At 41.0% G+C, this 13,788-nt stretch overlaps 1 long non-coding RNA gene across 1 annotated transcript; it reads right to left on the reverse strand.

Annotated features, from left to right (window-relative positions):
• Positions 1 to 3,008: 3,008 nt before the first annotated feature.
• On the reverse strand, positions 3,009 to 12,023 carry LOC109309379. The gene is made up of 2 exons (XR_002100894.1): positions 11,845 to 12,023; positions 3,009 to 4,589 (listed from the first exon to the last, which is right to left on the reverse strand). It is a non-coding gene; the product is annotated as an uncharacterized LOC109309379 (long non-coding RNA).
• Positions 12,024 to 13,788: the final 1,765 nt, after the last annotated feature.

Genomic DNA, 13,788 nt, shown 5'->3' on the forward strand with positions numbered 1-13,788 from the left:
ATCTAAAAATTGGTACACAAAGGGGGGCCGCGCAGACAAATCTTAGACTGGGTTCCACCATTATTAAACTAGTCTGTGTGCGTCAAACTTCTGTTCTGATATAGGTATAAATTGGTTTTATGTGCCAGACTTCTGTTCTATTACAGGTATAGACCAGTTTCCAATCACATATACTGTACTGATAAAAGTGTAATGTCTGTACCTGGCCAAAAGTGATAACACAACAGGGTAGTGGAAAATGCATTTACCAAGAGTCACAATATGCCCATCAGACACCAGTCTACCTTTTAAGATATACAGAAGGCAATTTCCTATCAGAGTAGCTTTTGCAATGACTATCAAGAAAAGGCAATGTCTAACACAGCATGTTTTTGGACATGGCCAACTAGATGCTGCAATCTTAAGGGTGTATTCATTTGACAACTTGAAAATGCAAATTATATAGAGAAATGATCATGAAACATTGCCACATTTTTCATGTAAATACCTTCAATGTTTGGTATTTGCCAAAATCCTCTAATAAAATTCATAATTATAATATGTCCTCTCAAGATCACATGCTGTTTATTTCCCCTTCATGACTTGAAAAATGACTGAACCTGCTTCTGTTGGTTTCAGTGATGCATTTGAACCCTCATCTGAAGCTACTCCAAGTTCAGTAAGTGATTTCAGAAGATAGGTGGACTATCTCATTATATGCACATACGCATCCTTTTTTCAGAGGTATACACGGCATCGTACCTCAAAGTAAAATCCCTCATCCTCCAGCTATTTTTTTTTAATAGCAGCATATTTTATTTATATATCTATCTGACAAGAAAGGGATTTCACTGTGTATATACATACACACACACGGGGTGTGCATGTGTGTAAATATATATAGAGAGTACACCTCCCCATGTATGTGTGGCACTGGTGTGCATGTGTATATATATGTGTATACATGTGTGTATACATATATACATACATACACACACACATTATATATATTTCTTTATTACACACACACACACACACACACGTGCACGCGCATATACTATAGAATATATATACTAGTGACAAAAAGGGGATTTCACTATGAGGTAAGATACCATGTTTGAGAAACACTGTGTTTGATATACCAAGATGGAGAAAAAAGTGTTTCATTTATAAACTTGTGTGGAAGCAGTGATGGAAGGAATCTTTCATTTTCTCACCAGAAGAGGTAGAACTCATCATGCCTGTAGTCACCTGACCTCCACTGTAGAGTAGGAGAGTAAAGAGGTGGTGCAGTCTGCACCCCATGAAGGTATTCTTCCCTCCAGCCCCAATTCAGGATAGCATCCCTATTCAAGAGAGCACTTACAAGCTTTTATATACTTTCCTGAACTGGCGTCATACAGTGGTGAAGAAAACCACCACAAAGCAGTCTGACTCGGGAATCCTTATGCAGCTAAAGTGGCAGCTAGTATCACATGTCTGTAAAGGGCTTTGGGACAACATTTCATCATTATTACAATAGGACAGAGTGAATTTCTGGCCTGTTTTAATTCCCATTCAGCACTCCTGTAAGGGAAAGAGAATGCCCTAAAAGCCTCTGTCAGAGACCAAGTTTCAATCACACTTTTTTTTTCTACACATGAACATATGTGGTAGCTGTAGGATTTTAGGAGAGTTATGTCCTCATGCTTTTACATGATTTCCACTTAAATCTGAGAGCTGGCCTTAGATCCACTCAAACATTGGTACATGTGCCACTTACATGTTAATTTTTGTTTTATGAATCAGGAGTGAAAGAGCAAAGTCTTTTTGATGGGCCATAAAAACCCACATTTTTTCACTTACAAAGGTGTAACTTGTTTCTGTTTAAACAGGACATTGTGTGCTGGAGTTGAAATAAAAGAATGAAATGTTTCATCTAAAAAACCGTTTAAAAAGGGTTGAATATTATTATTAAAAGGTAGCTTTATTTCACATCTATCTACCAATATATATAAAACCCTCTTTTCTTTTTTTTTTTAGAAAGTTTGCTTTTTAGAGAGGCATCAATAATGCTAAACTACTGCATTTTATGTCATTTTTAGGAAAAATATAATCTACAAAAGCTTCCAGGTCTCGCAGTTATGTTGACAGCTGTCAGTCAAAATGTCTCACAGCTACCCTACCGTGTCAGCCATCAGCTAACCCATACTTTCCCAGGGACGTCTTAGCATGGCATCTTTGTTCTGTTTTCAGATAAACAGATCCAGTTTCTCAACAAACAGACTGCTACAGTCCTTTTGATAACAATGTAATAATTCAAAACAAATGATTCTAGGCTTTGATGATAGCACTTTTATGGGTCATGAAGAAATCCTCCCACCAACATCTGTTTGATTTTATCTACTTGAACTTTATCCTCCAGTTGAAGATTTATAAGCTGAAATCATCCCAGCCTATTAAAGTCAGACTAATGTTAAAGCACTAACACAGAGAATGAAAGTGCATTTCACAGTCATCTACCTTTTGAAATCCTGTCGGGGGGGAAAGATATCAAAAGTTTTGAGAGATGTATGCTTAAACATGTTGGAACTCTGCATTCTGTACAAAGCCCTGCATGACTGGCAGATGAAGGAATCGAACTGTTACATTACAATGGGAGCAAGCTATCAGAACCATTATTTAGAAAGACAACATGAAAAATACAGATGTTGTTTATATTTAAAGCCTGTTTTCTTAACAAAACCCACTATGGGTGATGGAAATTCACTCCAGATTGGTCTCAACCCTCTTTCTTAAGATCCTTGTACGCTGTAAATAAAAGCATGACAGCATAGCTATTAGAATCACTTGTTAAACAGATTTTTTAAAAATCCAAACTAAATTTTGTGAAGAGAAGTTTCTTTTATGCAAATTCTGATAAAACATGCTAAACATGACTGTTTCATAATTACTAAGAGAACCTTCTTTTCACACTGACTCAAATGAGGCCCTTCGCTATTTAGCATAACCACAAGTAGGCTTTGTTTTATCAAGACACAGTATATATATTTTTTTAAGTTTGCCTTCTTGGGTAGTGTTTTTCCTGAACAACTGGCCGTGTTCTGAAGCTACTCAACATAAGGCAGGAGAATGTGTACCTTGCACAGGACAATGTCAATTTTTCTGTTTCAAATAAGCTGATATGAAAATTTATTTCATCTGTGCAAAGTAAAAAACTGTGTTCATATCTTGTGGTACAAAACTTGAGACAGAATTATAAACTCAGAGTTTTTTTAATAAGCTCATAGTCAATAGAAATATGATTTTCCAAGAAGCTTAACTGTATATGTCTTTTTATATATATGCACACCTATATGACTGTCTGACTTTTTTGTATGAAACAACAAAAGCTACTTTACACATGCTAAAACTATTTTACTACAGTAGGAAGAGATGACCCCATAGATTAGTCTATGCCTTTATCACTGCTAATGTATACAATACAACTGGAAATCACGCTAGCACAGTTCTGAGTAAACCATTTGAAAAGACCATTTCTTTGCCCATCTGAAATAGCAAAACACGCAATAAAACTGCATTTCCTAAAACTAAAAACCTCTGGTTAAACAGTAAATGCTGATTAGCTCTAAAATCAAATTTACAGAGCCAGTGATAAAGTTAAAAGACTTAAGACAGAAGGTAAAATGGTATATAAAAAAGGAGGCGAACAGACTCCCTTAAAGTAACATAGAGCAAAGGCAACATCCAACAGACACTTCTCCTTCTCCACTTGTAGTCTCTAATCAGTTCACAGGGTTTCCTTAAGGGACAAAGAGTACAGGTGAGATATAAGTTTGTTTGAGAGCATTAGCTGGAGAATGGGTGCAGTAGCTTAGTGGCTTCCTGACTCAAGACCCCAGACCCTTCCCCCTTCCTCTAGTATTAAGAGTGGCAAAAGAGAGCTACAATTTTTTTTAACAAGTAGAGATGTGCAGGCTTTGATACTTGTATTCTAAACATGATGCTTTTACAGTGCCAGACAGGTTTCTTGGACCACATACACACTGATGGAAATATGATATTCAACCCACTTTTGATAAGTTCTCCAGATAATTATGAACTGGAGAAACTGGCTTTAGAATGGGAGATGGTTTCCTTGGAAAAGAAACTATGTCAGAAGGGCATGCTTTGAGTTGAGCAGGAACATTAATGAGAATGAAAAAGAAAAGACCAAAAATCCCACATACCTTCCCTTTGACTCCGTCTGTTGTATGACATTTACCAGATGAGTATATGTAAAGTACTCTGTAATTAGCTTCATCTGATCATAATAACTTTAAGGAAACTTCAAAAACTCTACTAAAACTCAGAAGCCAGAATAATTTGTATTTATTTTAAATGAATGTGCATGTTGCATCAGCGCAAATTATGCTGTTGTTTAGTATGAGGCAAGCGCAGTGATTCTGTGGTAGTGTGGAACTACATTTCAGATGCAAACTACACTTCTCTTAAGTAAGTGGCTCCAGATCCTCCCAGTTTCTAATGATAAGGAATTACACATCTATCTTGTATACCTTCCAGATGTTCCAACTGCGTAATACAAACTAGGTACCATCTCACAGGTCAGTCGCATCCAAAGCAGGCAGGAGCTAAATATTAAAAGGGTAAAAAGACTTTTCTAGAATAAAATAACAGGTAAAAGTACCAAAACCCCACCTGAATATGGGTCCTCTTCATGCGTTTTGTAGTCAGTCTCATGCAAAACTCCAAACCTCCAGGCTCTATCATGTCAGACTACTACTGATTACACTCAGACAAGTGCATCCACAAGGGCTCCAGGTCTGGGAGGGGGAAAAATCTTATGTTTAATGACATGGTGGTGACATTTATTGCAATACGGCAATATTTCTCATCAGTATATCCAATAAGACAAAATTTAAAAGCTGTACACTGGCCTTTACACAGACAGACACATCTAATACTGCATGCAGTCATTAAAACATATTATAGCAACAATTAACGTCTATGGAAAATAAAAATTAAAGTTAGAACATTTTGTTTATTAAAAATCCAAATATTTAACATACAGGAAAATCAACACACAACAAAAACCCTAGGGACAAAGTTTCTGTTTTGAAAAAGTTACTGTTGCAATCATGCTCCTTCACACACTGCAAATTTCATTTAAGTCTGCTAGACCAATGAAGCCTAATTCTGTGTCTAAATAACATGCATGCACATTGGAAACACAGACACCACACTCAGAATATTCTATGTGGCATTTACTTCTTCGTTGCATTTAATCTCCAAATAAAGGTGCGTGTTAAAATGAGCCCCAGATTATATGGATTTAGCATCAAGACAGGCTTTTACCAAAACAGACTTACAGCATCATGGTATTGCCAAATGTCAGAATCAAGTTTACACCACCAATTATCAACCAGGGTTTCATAGTACTTTTCAGTGCTGAGACATCCTTTTAAAGGTGCCACAGCTGCCACACAATATTAGCATTAGGTGTGTAAATAAGAAAAACCTACAGATTTCAGATAGGAATCCACAGTGTCAAAAGCATTCTGGCTGGTTGGGGTTCTAAGTTCTTTTCAAAAGAGAAATTGCTTTATCAAATTTTCCTTAGTCAAAAAACCAAGTAAGCTGTCATTTTGTGAGGGTGCCTTGAATCTAATGAGTCATAGATTCATAGAAGTTAGGGGCTGGAAGGGACCTCACAAGATGATCAGGTCCAACCCCACTACTCTAAGGCAGGAAAGACTGCAGAGGTCAGATGACCCTAGCGAAGTGTGCATCCAGTCATCTTTTGAAAATGTTGTTGAGAGCCACTGGTTTAAATGATCAAAAATACACATAACTAGGGGCAGTTGTGGGCTAGTAGGGAAAGTGGAGGGCTGTGGGCTCCTATAAGTAGGTTCTACTACTATCGCTACAAATGACTTGATCCATGTCCCTGTATAAGTCGCTTCCTTTTGGTTAAGTACAGACATTCAAAAAGCCAGAGGCTGAATCAATTCAGTCTTTGCAGATTAGTCTAAACTGCATAGCCTGAACTGAGAAGCAAGTGAACAGACATTCACTTTCGATTCTGGAAATGCAGCCACATTCCTGCAGTGGCTCAGGCCAGAAGTTGGGAGGTGCCCAGCCTCCCAGCCACAGCCAAAAACAAAGGAGGAAGCTCCAAGGCTTTTCCCCACCTCCACACTCAAGTGGAGGGGGCATGGCCCCATGCTGAGGCCAGGAGAAGAGGGCTTTAAACCTCCGCTGTGGCTGGCATAGGATCCCAGCCTGGGACCAGGGCACGGAGGGCAGGGGAGGAGGCAGGGTGCCCCTGCCATACTTATCCATCCCACTCCTCTGCTTCTGACCTGGGACACCATGCTAAGAGGGGAGAGCAGAGTATAAACCCCATTTCTGGAACACAAGGGACCCCAGCCAGGGTCTGTCTGGTAGGGGTGGGGGAGGTGGGACAGTCCCTGCCTGGCTTTTGCCCCCTTGCTCCCTGCTAAGTGGGGGGACAATCCCTGTAAGGCTTTTACCCCCTCCCACCCTGCTCAAGCAGAGAGTGAGGGGAGAGAACACAGCCGGCCCAGGACCAGCAAGCTGAGTGGGGGTTTAAACCCTTCCCTGTCTGTGTGTTGTGACCATGACCCTGCTCTCCACTTGAACAAGCAGAAAGGGAGAAAACCCTGGCAGGGGCTGCCCCCTCCCCCAACCTGAGCAGGGAGTGGGGGGGGAAGAAGTGTGGCAGGCCACCCCACACAGACCCTGGCTGGGGTCATGTGTGGCCATAGTGAGGGTTTAAGCTTCTCTGTTCCCTACCTGTGCCTGCTGGCCCAGGGCCAGGTTGTGGCCACACAACCCCTCTGCTCGAGTGAGGAGAGGCAAAATCCTGGCAGGGGCTGCCCCCACCCAGGCAAACTCCAGCTGGGATCCACGGTGAGGGAGGTAGGAAGCCATAAGCCAAGGCAAGCCCACGCCCCCCACTCAAGCAAGGAGGTGGAGGCTTCTGGAAGGGGCTCCCCCCAGACCTGAGCTGGGGTCCTGTGTGGACAGGGAGGCGGGGGTTAAATTCTCCTTCCCCACACAGCCTGCTGACCCTAGACTTGAGCAGGGGGAAAGGGAGGGAAAAAGCCTGGCAGGGGCTGCCCCTCTGCCAGGCAAACCCTGGCTGGGGTCCTGGGCCTCCCTCCCTTCTGTCATAGTGTGCCAGCCCAGGGCTGATGTCTGGCCATGCCCCGCCTTGCCCCCTCCCCTGGAGCGGTGAGCACGGAAAATCCAGGCAAGGGCTGCTGCACTCCTGGGGTCCCATGCAGGTGGGAGAAGGGGTTTAAATCCCCCTCCCTCCCCTCTGCTTCAGCATGCTGGTCCTGGCCTATGTCTGCCCACACCCCTGCCCCCACTGCTTCAGTGGCAAGTGAAGAAAAGCCAGGCAGGGACTGTTCCATCCCTGCCAGGCAGAGCCCAGCAGGGGTCCCATGCAAGAGGGACCTTGCCTCATTCTGCCAGCCTGGCCTGAGATCTGGCCATGCCTTGCATCCCACCTGCTCCAGCAGCAAGCGGGGGAAAAGCCTGTGAGGGGCTGCTCCACTCCCACCAGGCAGAGCTTGGATTTCCACCTCCACTGCCTTCTCAGCCAGCTGGAACAGCGATAGTGCTCTGGCTAGGGAGCAGCGGAATGGGGCCAACTTTGCTCTGTTGGAGCAGACAGCACAGCCCAGCCCCCAGGGCTGCAAAGGCTCCTGGGATGCTGGGGGATTGTGATTTAACTTGAACCTGGAACTTCTGTCCCAGACCCCTTCCATAAGCCGGTTTGACCAAAATCACTTAAAGTCTGATACTACATTTATCTTAAACCAGTTTTGGTGATTTTTAAAGTGGTTTATGTACACTGAATTTCTGTTCTGTTAGAGGTTGAAATGGGTTTTTGATCACTTAAACCAGTTTATGCATAACATCTATAACTTCTGTCCCTAGCCTTTGTGTCTCAGTTTCCGTGATATATATAATGGAGAAAACACCATTTATGCATTGAGATCTGCAAATGAAAACTCTATAGAAAAGATTATAATTAATAGGCAGAATGCAAGAAATCCAAAATGCTTTATTTAGGCACTATTTGTAAATACAGTGTGACCTGAGAAGCAATTGTTTGCCAGTAGGCATAAAAATACCATTGAGATGTTCAGATTATTAGAACCAAAATCTGAAACTGAATCTATCATCAGCTGTGCTAACAATACATTTTCTGCCAAGTTGCCACGGGTGACAGAAATGCATGATGACAGCAATAAATAATTTTAATGTCTGCTGATAATATCATGAAAAGAACACTATGATACACTGACATCATTTAGAGATTTACCAGCCATTATTAAATGCTGTATCGTGCCTCAGCTTGTCAGCTAATAATAACACAGTGTGTCGCCATATTTCCATCCATATGCGTTTATGCCTGCATAAGACAGATTTGTGTCCTACATAATTTATCCAACTTCTTTGTTACTTAAAGTAATTTAAAAATAATTATGCTTATTTATATACTGATGAGTATAGGCCAGATCTTGCACAACCAAAATATTCACTGAACGATAAGCACCTCTTTAGCATTACTGAGGACGGACAATTTTAGCATCACTATCCCTGTGACATCTGTTTATTCATACTAGATCTCCTAAAATAGCTAACATAATTATGCTAATCCAGGCCTCCCTTTTTCCCCACCCACTCCAGAGAGCACTGCAACCAAATACGCACATGTTTTACAACAAACCAAGAAAGTGGAGGAGACTTACTAATTTTTTTTCAAATACTTGTAGTTTGAGAGTTGCATAATAAAACTCCTTCAAATTAAAATATTCACAGAACTGTCTGTCCTTGTTATTAGCTATTATGTTGGGGGGAAAATATAAGTCTCTTACCCTGGATTCTAAGGTATAAAATTAAAATATACTTATCAGGTCAATATACTTCTAGAATTTAGGTTTTATAATGTAATATGGGGGGTTTGCAAATTGCATACAAATATAATATTCAAGCTTCTTGTTAATTAAAATGAAACTGACTAGGGATGGGAAAAATGGAAGGCCGGGTTGGCATCCTCATTTTAAAAGAAGGGGTACAAATTGTCTGATGTCAGAGTGATAATAATATATTACTGTTCTCAGTATTAAACAAAATAAGTGCTCATTACAGCAGAAGCAATGTTTATAGTCATTCCTTCCACTTTGTTATCCAAGCTTAATGCAAAAAGGAAACATATTTATAAATAGCAAAAAGTAAACTAGTGTTTATAATTCTCTTTAATAGTTTAAATTAATCTGTAATAAAGAGTTCTAAACCTTTAGATTTTTAAAATGTACTATCCTTTTAAGATGTGACATTCAGCCAAACACATCAACACTGAAAGGGCTTTGGAAAATTACGTAAAGGTTTCTGGATGCACAACCAATTAGGCATTTGCATCTGCCTCTCTAACTCAGATGTCACTCTCCTTCTTCTGCCGCGATTACAGACCTCAACAACACTAAAGCAGTTGAATCACTGTAATCAAAGACATATTTGTCTGTGAAAAAAGAAAAAAATCCTACTTTTATATGCTAAACAACTGAAAAGGTCAGTCTCTAGTTCAGGCACAAGTGCAGGGCTAGTATAGCAGCAACTTCCTACCTTGACACCTCACTACAATGGGCCAACAGTAATACTATTAAATACAGGTGTAGAAATAGGCATAGAAGACATGAAAAGTAAGCTTTACTGTGGCAGCCATAACCTTCTCACTGATCTTGTGCAAGAGACAAATCCCACCCATTAATTTACACTTTGAAAAACCTTCATACTTAGGCACAGTAGGCACATCTGCATGTTCATTAATATGCCATAGTTATGACACATTACATTTACTACTTGGTTAACCAAGTACTAAAACAATGCACAGTAACTTCAGCTACTGTACAGTAGCACCGGCGCACAGGTTTTTTGTGACGTACTGAGCAGTAGCCTAATACTACTGTATGCAATAGTGTATTAGCATGCTGTTTGCCTGGCACACTACTGCAGTGTTATTAGGATACTGCGCAGTTAGTATCTCACATTCAAGTAGACCTGCCCCGTATGTTCCTCCTGCCATCCTTGCTCTTCAGCATTTTTCCCTTTTAAAAAGCACGCAGAAGTGTATTACACAAATTGAACAAGTTGGATTTCCTTGCAAGACAGATTCCACACAAACTAGCAGTGAGCAGCACAGAAAAGAGAGTAACATAACCCTTCACTCTAGTCTGAGATAAAAGGATGTTTCACAGAATGATTAAGTAACCTGAAGTAAATAAAAACATAGCAAATTATGCTGTCTCAATAATTAGCTGCTATAAAAAGAACTAGTCTCCTCACTGCCTCTAGTACATAACTAAAGGATTTACAGCTACCAAGAGTACGAGGTGGCAGGACATGGATCTATTTCTCCAGTGCTCCTGGAAAGTCAGTCACTGTGGAAAAAGGAAAGTGTATAGGGCTGCTGTTGGTACCTTCTCAGTATTGAGAGTTTGCACTGAACTCAATACAGGCTGCAGTTACAGGACCTGCTGCTTACATGACATTTGGTTGTACACTTTTATTTCAAACAAAAACACTTTGTTTACTTGCTGAACAAATCAGATCAACCATTTCCAGGGTGTCCCAAGATGACACATCCAAATTCTCAAGTCAAACTATCTTATAAAGCAAACCTGCTCTTGCTTCAGAGAACTCTTGAGCATATGTCAGCACTGGTGCAAACAAACTGGTTAGTGTTGGTAAACACAGAAACAACCACAAAAGCAACCCAAGGAGAAAAAAATTAGTTACTCTGATTATTAGAGCCTTGTGGGAAACCCGCATCCTGCGGGCTCCCCCAGGCCTGGAGAGAATAAGTTAATGAACTGTATGATACAATTAATACATTTAAATGACAAGCAGACATAAGTAGAAGCAACAGATCCTCCAATAATCACTAACAATGAGACCCTGGTTGTTCTAGATCAGCCTGAAATCCTAGTCCTGACACACCCACCTTTCCAGAATAAAAATTTCCCCACACAGTAGTTAGCTCTCTAAGGTTGAGGCTCACTTAACTAGCTACTTAATTACATAATGCATCCCCTTTTTCAAGGACTAATTCATACTCTTCCTTAGAGTATGCTCTTCTCTCCCAGCAGCAGAGAAGCCATTTTTTTCACTTTCCTGCTTTCCAAGAGGGCTCCCAACCACAGTCGCACTGGAACTGGGAAGAGAGACAAGCTGTCCATCAGAACCTCAGTCTGAGAGTCCCATCGATTTCCAGGCTACTCTTAGCAACTACAAAGACTATGGTTATCAGATAAGAAGTGGGAGCTCAGTAATGAACATTTGCAAGAAGCCTCCAAATGACGAACACTGCTCCTACCCATTCTGAAAACTGTTGGACCATTGAAAGCACAATCCTGGGTCACATCATTCATGCTGGGTGCTAACCATGGCAAAAAGTAGGTGAAGTCACACATCTGCAGCAGCAAAAAAATGCAAAATTCACAAATTCATCAAAAAAAGTCCTGAAATCACATTATTTATTATTCCTTGTTAATTATGACTTCAGTATTTCAAATGACTTAAAAAAAAACCTTTCCCACATGCTCCATTATGCTACAAAGAGAAAGTTAAATGTGAAAATTTAGTTGAATGAGTTTGCCCAACAGTAGAGGTTACAAAAAGGGGTTATGAAAAGTTTGTAAATCAGATTTTTGAGTTTCATTGTTACAAAAGTCACAATGATGACAAACATACAGCCTTATGCCAGAAACTTGGTTTGAGTAAGGAAAACATTCAATGTAAATGGATTATTCATCTTCTAATTCTATGCCCATATCCTGCAATGCTTACAAACTAAATCATCAAAGCTGCAATTCTTTTACCATCCTCTTTCCTTTTCTTTATAGATCAGCAGCCTGTGCAGAAAAAGAATTTTAAAAATAGCATTTTAGGTTTTACTATTTTAAAGCCAATCAAATTAACTTAAAAAGGAGTAGTTGAGTTCATATGCATTTGTTTGACATGACAGAAAAAAACCCTATATTCTGTCTCATTCCAGCTAAGTATTAGCCAGAGAGAAAAGCATGTATGGAAAATATAAATGAAAGTGAAGGGGGAAAAATCTCTACTACTGTACTTTTTATAAAACAAGAAAAATGTTTTGGATACTACTAGGGCCCGGACCAAAGTAGAATTTGGGATCCAAACAATCCATTGCCCCAGACATGATGGACAGTCAGTTGATGGAGGAGGAAAGTAAGTGCCATGGTCTTTAAAATTTCAGAGTTACATCTCGAAACCTGATCCAATTTTCTGAATTTTGCATACAGTTGGGCCAGATCCCTGAAAGACCCCAGTTTCCATATCTGGGCTAGGTACAGACAGTCAAAAAGCCCAAGGCTGAATCGATTCAGACTTCGGAGGTTAGTCTAAGCTTCACAGATTAAACTGAAACAGAAGTGAACAGTCATTTACCTTTAATTCAGGAAATATAGCCAGATGCCTGAAGTGGCTCAGGCCAGAAGCCAGGGGGTGCTAGAGTACTTCCTCTTCCTGCTGCTCCAAGATCTATGGGATTTGTAGTCCAAAAGTGCAGTAGCAGGACTCTGCAGGGTCGCTCATCACTTCCTCATCCTGCTTCCAGGTACCTCTGGGATTTGTAGTCCATGGTTGCAGTCAGCAGTAAATTTGAGATGAGGAACAGGTATTTAACCCCGCACGGCCCAGGGGTTCTAAAGGCACAGACAAAAACTAGGGCCCTTGCTCTCTCTTCCTACACTTTTCGTTTGTATCCACAAGCTTCCATTTTCTTCGAGGCTCTTCAGAAGGCTCTTCCCAAACTCTGTCTACAATCAAGGTAGCCAGGAGACTCCCTACATGTTCACACAAAGGTAGCATGAAGAGCAAGCCAAGGGGGGCTGTCAGCAGCCTCTATTGTAGAGTTTTTGTTCAGATGCCAGGGGACTGCCCAGACTTTCTGGAAATTATTCTTTAGTGCATATTGTATACACACTCAGCAGGGGAAAACTGTATTCTCCCCTTCCTCTCAGCACATGCACGGAAAAAGTCAGAGATGCAGTGGAAGAATTGCAAGCTGGTAGACCTTAGGTTTGCTTGGAAAAAAGTATGCATTTTTCACATAAGCTTTCTACCATTTCGGTAGGGATGCCAGATTTAAATTTAGGACCAGACCTCTGACAGCTCAAATCAGTAATCTGAACCAGAAGGGAAAATTTTCTGCCCTGCTCCTTTTGTATTCCGGTGCTGGCATGGGTACAGAGGCTAACAGCATCTTTACCAGGGATTCCCCAACTTAATGTCCCCAGCTAGTGTAAAGATAGTGGTACTATCACTGCACCTTCACTGCAACGATCAACACAGGAGAAGAGGCTGCAGCACAACCTGATCTGGCTGTCTCCAGCTGATGGAGAGTCCCTGTGCCTATGGGCTAAGTACAGACAGCCAAAACTCCTGAGGCTGAATCAATTTAATCTTTCCAGGTTAGTCTAAAATGCGCAGATTAAATTGAAAAAGAAGTGAAAAGACATTTACCTTTTATTCAGGAAATACAGCCACATGCCTGCAGTGGCTCAAGTCAGAAGCTTTTGGAGGCACTACAGCACAGCTCTCTGACTGAGTGCTCACTTCCTCTTTCTGCTGCCCCTGAGGTCTGGAATTTACAGTTCAGAGTTACAGCAGCAGGACTCTGCAGGGCTGCCCATCACTTCCTCTTCTTGCTTCCAGGTGCCTCTGGGATTTGTAGTTCATAGTTGCAGCCAGTGGTAAATTTGAGCA

The sequence above is a fragment of the Crocodylus porosus genome, unplaced genomic scaffold (genome assembly GCF_001723895.1).
Source record: "Crocodylus porosus isolate Cpor-Errol unplaced genomic scaffold, CroPor_comp1, whole genome shotgun sequence".
NCBI lineage: Eukaryota > Metazoa > Chordata > Crocodylia > Crocodylidae > Crocodylus > Crocodylus porosus.